At 38.9% G+C, this 6,000-nt stretch overlaps 1 long non-coding RNA gene across 1 annotated transcript in view; it reads right to left on the bottom strand.

The window, feature by feature from the left end:
* Positions 1 to 642: 642 nt before the first annotated feature.
* LOC132654312 (uncharacterized) overlaps positions 643 to 6,000 on the bottom strand; it is a 29,045-nt gene continuing 23,687 nt past the window's right edge. The window contains exons 2-4 of the long non-coding RNA XR_009591987.1: positions 4,950 to 5,105; positions 2,012 to 2,038; positions 643 to 1,165 (exon numbers count right to left, since the gene is read on the bottom strand). This is a non-coding gene — a long non-coding RNA (uncharacterized LOC132654312). The remainder of the gene's footprint in view (positions 1,166 to 2,011; positions 2,039 to 4,949; positions 5,106 to 6,000) is intronic.

The following is a 6,000-nucleotide window of genomic DNA, read 5'->3' as shown; positions in this document are numbered from 1 at the left end:
CAAAAAAACAAAGAAAAAACATGAGATGAAGAAAAAACTCACATCACAATTTGTCTGAATTTACAGATTTCCTACCAGAAAATGTGACTTCCCAGCACAACTGAGTCTCTGAAATTCTGGGAAGGGACTGGGATGCAAGAGCATGTGAGGTTTGCCTGTGATATTTTTCTCCAGCTCAAAACATAAAACTAATTTTTATCTTCCCTGAAAAACTAATAAGGACCAAAAACTAATAGAAACTGCTCCCTGTTCCTAAGTATTTTTAAAAATCTCAAAGAGATACATAGTAACTGGAGAGCATGAGAAAACTGGAAAAGCCAAGTATAACTTGCTGCTTAAAACCTTCTATTTGTACACTAAAACACTGAAAAAGAGAATAGTAATGACGGTGTCCATCAAATGCACTAAATATAAATACCTAGTGTCAATTTTTTTTTTAATCAAAGTCAGTTAAGTAATAACTGGGGAGGCAATGAGGAATCTGGGAAAATCAATTTTTTCTCTATCTTTTTCATGAAGCTCAATAATTATGTACACAAACACCAAATAAAAAGGAAGTGTTAGGTCCAGGGGAAGCCCAACTAATGAGGAGACAGCTAAAGGAAACTCGGAGACCAAATTGATGCAAATGCAAGAGGTTTATTCAAGCTAATGTGGGATGGGGCAGCTCTCCAAGCCAACAGGGAACAGCCGTGAGGAACAAAAGCCTTGGGGTTTTAAAGGAAAAAACGTGGGGAAGCACGGGGTTACAGACTTGACAGCACAGGATTGAATGAAGGGGTTGACTTTTAAAATAGTTGGTCTATTTTGGGAGCCACGTCCGATCAGTCCTGCCCCTGACATCTGGGGGATATCTGATCTTTAAGTCACGCTTGGAATGCCCAGCTATATGCAGATTTGGTCATTTTTAAAGTTAGGAAAGCTTTTGGTACATCCTGTGGTTTTCCTGGGAAGCAGGGCTACACGCCTTCAAAACGATTAGGGATTATTTGGGAGGGGAACAGGGCCATCTGGGTTGGTTGCTAGGCAATGTTATCTCACAAGCGCAGGCCTGGCCATTCTTCTGTAACAGGGTGGAGATCTTTGCTTGCTCACTTCCTTATCTCCATTCGTGCACATGGCTAGGGTCCATGGCTGTTACATTATCCTGTTCTCTGGAAAAATACTGAGAGATATTAGTTTAAAATGAGTGTAAAAATACAGATTATAAGACAATTAAAAATATAGAATACAGGGTTAGTCTGATTCTTTCAGATGCATGGACATTCTCATTGACAGAGGAGTCAGCTTTAAGACATTTTTGGTTTTTGTGTCATCTCACAGTAGACATTTTGGGTGGAAAAGGACCAGATTTGTTTTACTGTTATGGATGCTTGGTCTCTCCTTCATTCACTTTGCTGAAGTCAATCATGTTCCCACACCAGGGTTGGGAAATATTTATTGTATGCATAAAGAAAATAATATTTATATATTTCTATCACATACCCACACCCACACTATGATGAGAGGACAAACTGAAACACAAAAAAAATTAATCAGCAAGGATAATGGATTGCACTTCATCTTGCCTGACAGTAGAGGACTCATTTTGCTGACCTCGAGGGTGGAATATCCTGCTCTGGAGGTGAGGAGAAAGAAGTGAGAGGAAGGAGAAATGAGAGTGGAGAGTACTGGGAAACATCAGGAGAAATGAGCCAGACCTAGGCTATGACTACAAAGCAAGTGTAATGTGGGAAATCTAAATGTGAGGAAGCTATGAGGGCTTGGAGGGTCAGGTTGGAGTAATTATTGCCCAGCATTGTGTTCCAGGTTAATTAAATAAATCCTAGTCTCTGTGTGGTGATATGGGTATACAGCTGGTTTACGAATGACCACTGTTTAACTAAAACATAAATCAACATTAAATATTAATAATTACACACACATTAAACACACACACAAAATAAGATGACATGACCCACTGAAACATAGAGAACTCATCTGCATGCAAGAGTAATGGATTGAACTTTACCTTTTTCCAGGATTGAAAAGCCTCTCTCTAGGGGAAACAAACAAACAGACAAAAATCATGAGATGAAGAGAAAACTTAGACACAATCTTTTCGAGTTTACAGATTTCCTACCAGAAAATGTGACTTCCCAGCACAACTGAGCTCAATAGTCAGTCTCTGAAATTCTTCTGGGAAGGGACTGGGATGCAAGAGCATGTGGGGTTTGCTTGTGATGTTTTTCTCTAGCTCAAAACATAAAACTAATTTTTATCTTCCCTTAAAAATTAATAAGGAGCTGCTCCCTGTTCCTAAGTATTGTTTAAAATCTCAGAGAGATACATAGTAACTGGAGAGCATGAGAAAACTGGAAAAGCCAAGTATAACTTGCTGCTTAAAACCTTCTATTTGTACACTAAAACACTGAAAAAGAGAAGAGTAATGACGGTGTCCAACAAACTCACTAAATTCCTAGTGTCAATTTGTCTCCTTTTTAAATCAAAGTCAGTCAAGTAATAACTGGGGAGGCAATGAGGAATCCGGGAAAGGCAAGTTTTGCTCAATCTTGTTCATGAAGCTCGATAATTATGTACACTAACACCAAGTAAAAAGGAAGCATGGATGTTCTCACTGCCAGAGGAGTCAGCATTAAGATACTTTGGTTACTACCTCATCTCACAGTAAACATTTTGGGTGGAAACAAGACCAGATTTCTTTTGCTGTTATGGAAGCTTGGTCTCTCCTTCATTCACTTTGCTGAAGTCAATCATGTTCCCACACCGAGGTTAGGGAACATTTATTGTATGCATAGAGAAAATAATATTTATAGATTTCTATCTCAGTCCTCCCACACACACTATGATGAGAGGTCAAACTGAAACACAGATAATTAATCAGCAAGGATAATGGATTGCATTTCATCTTGCCTGACAGTAGAGGACTCGTTTCATTCTAAGAATGAAACATGAGATGAAGTGAAAATTCAGAATAGAAGCTTTCAGTGTGGTTGGTACAATGTGCTTCTGAAATATATACTGTTTAGCCTTGTTCATTCAAAGGCTGATTTCTCTAGCCCACTATCTGGTTTCAGTCCAGATATTGCATAGTAATGATTCTTCTAAGCACCACCTGTCTCAAGTTTGTGTAAACATGCCACCATTTGTTCTCTGTATTGTCTATAAAAACAATAAGGTAATGCAGAGCAATGAAGAGAATAGGGTGGGACATCCTGCTCTGGAGGTGAAAAGAAATAAGCGAGAGGAAGGAGAAATGAGAGTGGAGAGTACTGGGAAACATCAGGAGAAATGAACCACACCTTGGATATGACTACAAAGCAAGTGTAATGTGGGAAATCTAAATGTGAGGAAGCTAGGCGGGCTTGGAGGTTTAGCTTGGAGTAATTATTGCCCAGCATTGTGCTCCAGGTTTTTTTTTTTTTTGTTTGTTTGTTTGTTTGTTTTTGTGCTCCAGTTTAATTAAATAAATCCTAGTCTCCATGTAGTGATTTGGGTATACAGTTGTTTTAGGAATGACCACTGTTTAACTAAAAGATAAATAAATATTAAATATCAATAATCACACACACACACAAAATGAGATTACACACCGAAATATAGACAATTAACCTGCACGCAAGGACAATGGTTTGCACTTTACCGTCATGCACTCCAGCGTTTCCATCAGTGCTGCTACCTAGGGGAAATAAACAGCAGCAGCAACAATAACAAAAGCGTGACATGAAGAGGAAACTAAGATCACAATCTTTCAAATCTTACTGATGTCCCAATGTCCTACCAGAAAATGTGACCTCTAGACCCCAACTTCCAAATACAACTGAGCTCATCAGTAATTCTCTGAGATTTTTCTGCTAAAGACTGGGATGGAAGAGCATTTGGGGTTCCCTGAGCTGTTTTCCAGCTCAAAACAAAACTGATTTTTATCCTCTCTGCATAGCTGCTAAGAAACTGCTCCCTATTCCTAATTTTCTGCATATTTCAAAGTCACATTGAGAATTTGTCTCACCAATTTGTTTCTTCATTAATCCTTCATATATTCAAGATGGAAATTTCAGAGTACACATCTAAAAATCTAAACTTGTTCTGCTTGACACCTATTTGAATTCTGAATGTGCTTAAATAAAATATGTTAACTGGGCTCTGATACTTGTTCTTCAGTGACTAAAGCATTGGGTTCATTCTCTAATTCTGCGCCTTTAGACTAATTCTGATAGGTTTATCTGTATCATGTATCTGGCACCTACTATGTCACAAGGCTGTCTACTCCCGATATTCTTTCCAGTCCTGAGGATGTTCTCAACAAAATCTGACCACTTTTCCATGCCTCTTTACAGTAGGGGCAGCAATTTCCTAAACATAGAATGGGCCGTCTGGTTTCTCTCACCCATTTCTGTCCTTTCTTTCCTCCTTTTCCCCTCCCTTAAAAATTTTCAGCTCCAACTGCTATTTGTTTATACCTGCAGGTAAGACAGACACTGTGCTCAGGGCCAGCAGGCTGCTGTGAGCAGGACCACCAGCATCTTGGAGGGGTCTCTGGACTTTCTCCCAAGTGTGTGCTGAGGCATGCATGGCCATTCCCTTTATAAAAGGAAGCCAAACAACGACACCTTTGAGCCTCAACTGAGTGACCTTGCTCCATTATTTCTCTTTGGGACTTTAGCCCAGCTGGGTGGAGTGTGGGAGACTGTCAACATGACCTGTCTAGGAGTAACAACATGTCATGAGATGACGTTGTTAAAGGAACACTGTCTCTTTACAGCCAAGTTCTAGTCCATTGTGTGTGTATGTAGCACACTTTCAATCCATGCAGTACATACAGGACATTTAGTTTGTTTTCCCTTCCTTGATGTTGTGAATAGAATGACAATAAGCATAAGCAAGTATATGAAGAGTCCGATGTTGTATCCTTTAGATATATACCAACGAGTCGTATTCCTGGGTCTTACTGTAAATTTGCTTTTAGGTTCCTGAATTCTCCATCCTTACTTCCATACTGATTGAACTAGTTTGCAGTCCCACCAAAGGTAGATGAGGGTTCCCTTCTCCAAACATCTTCTCCAGCATTTGTTGTCATTTCTTTTCTTGATCTTTACCTTTCTGATCTGTAATCAATGACATATCAAAGCACATTTTAATTTGAAATTCACTAACTTCTAAGAATGTCGAACATTTTTTTAAAATATATATATTTTAGCCATTTTTATTTCTTCATTTTGAATCCTCTCTATATATCTCTTGCCAGTCTTCATGTGAGCCACTTGCTTCCTTGGTAGACTATTTCTTTGTTTTGAGTTCCCTATGGATTCTGAATACTAAGCTTCTACCAGATGTATAGTTGGCAAATATTCTCTTCCACCCTGTGGGCTTCGTCTTTGCTTGATTGATCATTTCATTGCTGAAAAGATTCTTAGCTTTATGTGATCTACTTTGTCAGTTATTAGCTTTCATTCCTGTATGAATGAAGACTTATTCAGAAAGTTCTTTCTTAAATTTTTTATCTTGTAGGCAACTGCCTATGTTTTCTTCTAGTAGTTTTAGGACTTCAGTGATCTACTTGGAGGTGACTAAATATGCAGGGAGGTAAGTGTGGTTCTAATATCATTCTTCTGAATGTGTAGCGGAAGAGATTACAAGAGTCCTGGAATGAATCATTGGTTTTAAAATCATAAAACTTTTTTTACAATCCACCCCCTTCCATTTTCCAGAATGGCCCATTAGATTGGCCATGACTTCTTTTTAGGAAATATGTAATTCATCCCTGCCACTATTACCAATTGATCAAATTTTAATACTTGGTTATCTGTTCTAATTCATTCTTCAAAAGATCCCTTCTCTCGTGTTCCTGGTTTGTTTTACATACAAAGTTGACATTCTCTCAGATTTCTCAGGTTAGGATTCAGTAGGAAGGCTATGTGGTACGGCAGTTTTGGTAAAGGCTGGCACAGAGGGCTGGCTGCACATTGGAGCTGGAGGCGGAGGAGGGCAGGCAGTAGACAG

The sequence above is a fragment of the Meriones unguiculatus genome, chromosome 5 (genome assembly GCF_030254825.1).
Source record: "Meriones unguiculatus strain TT.TT164.6M chromosome 5, Bangor_MerUng_6.1, whole genome shotgun sequence".
In the NCBI taxonomy this organism is placed as follows: Eukaryota; Metazoa; Chordata; class Mammalia; order Rodentia; family Muridae; genus Meriones; species Meriones unguiculatus.
Note: the sequence above shows the minus strand (reverse complement) of the source record. Positions and strands in the feature narration are given on the sequence as shown.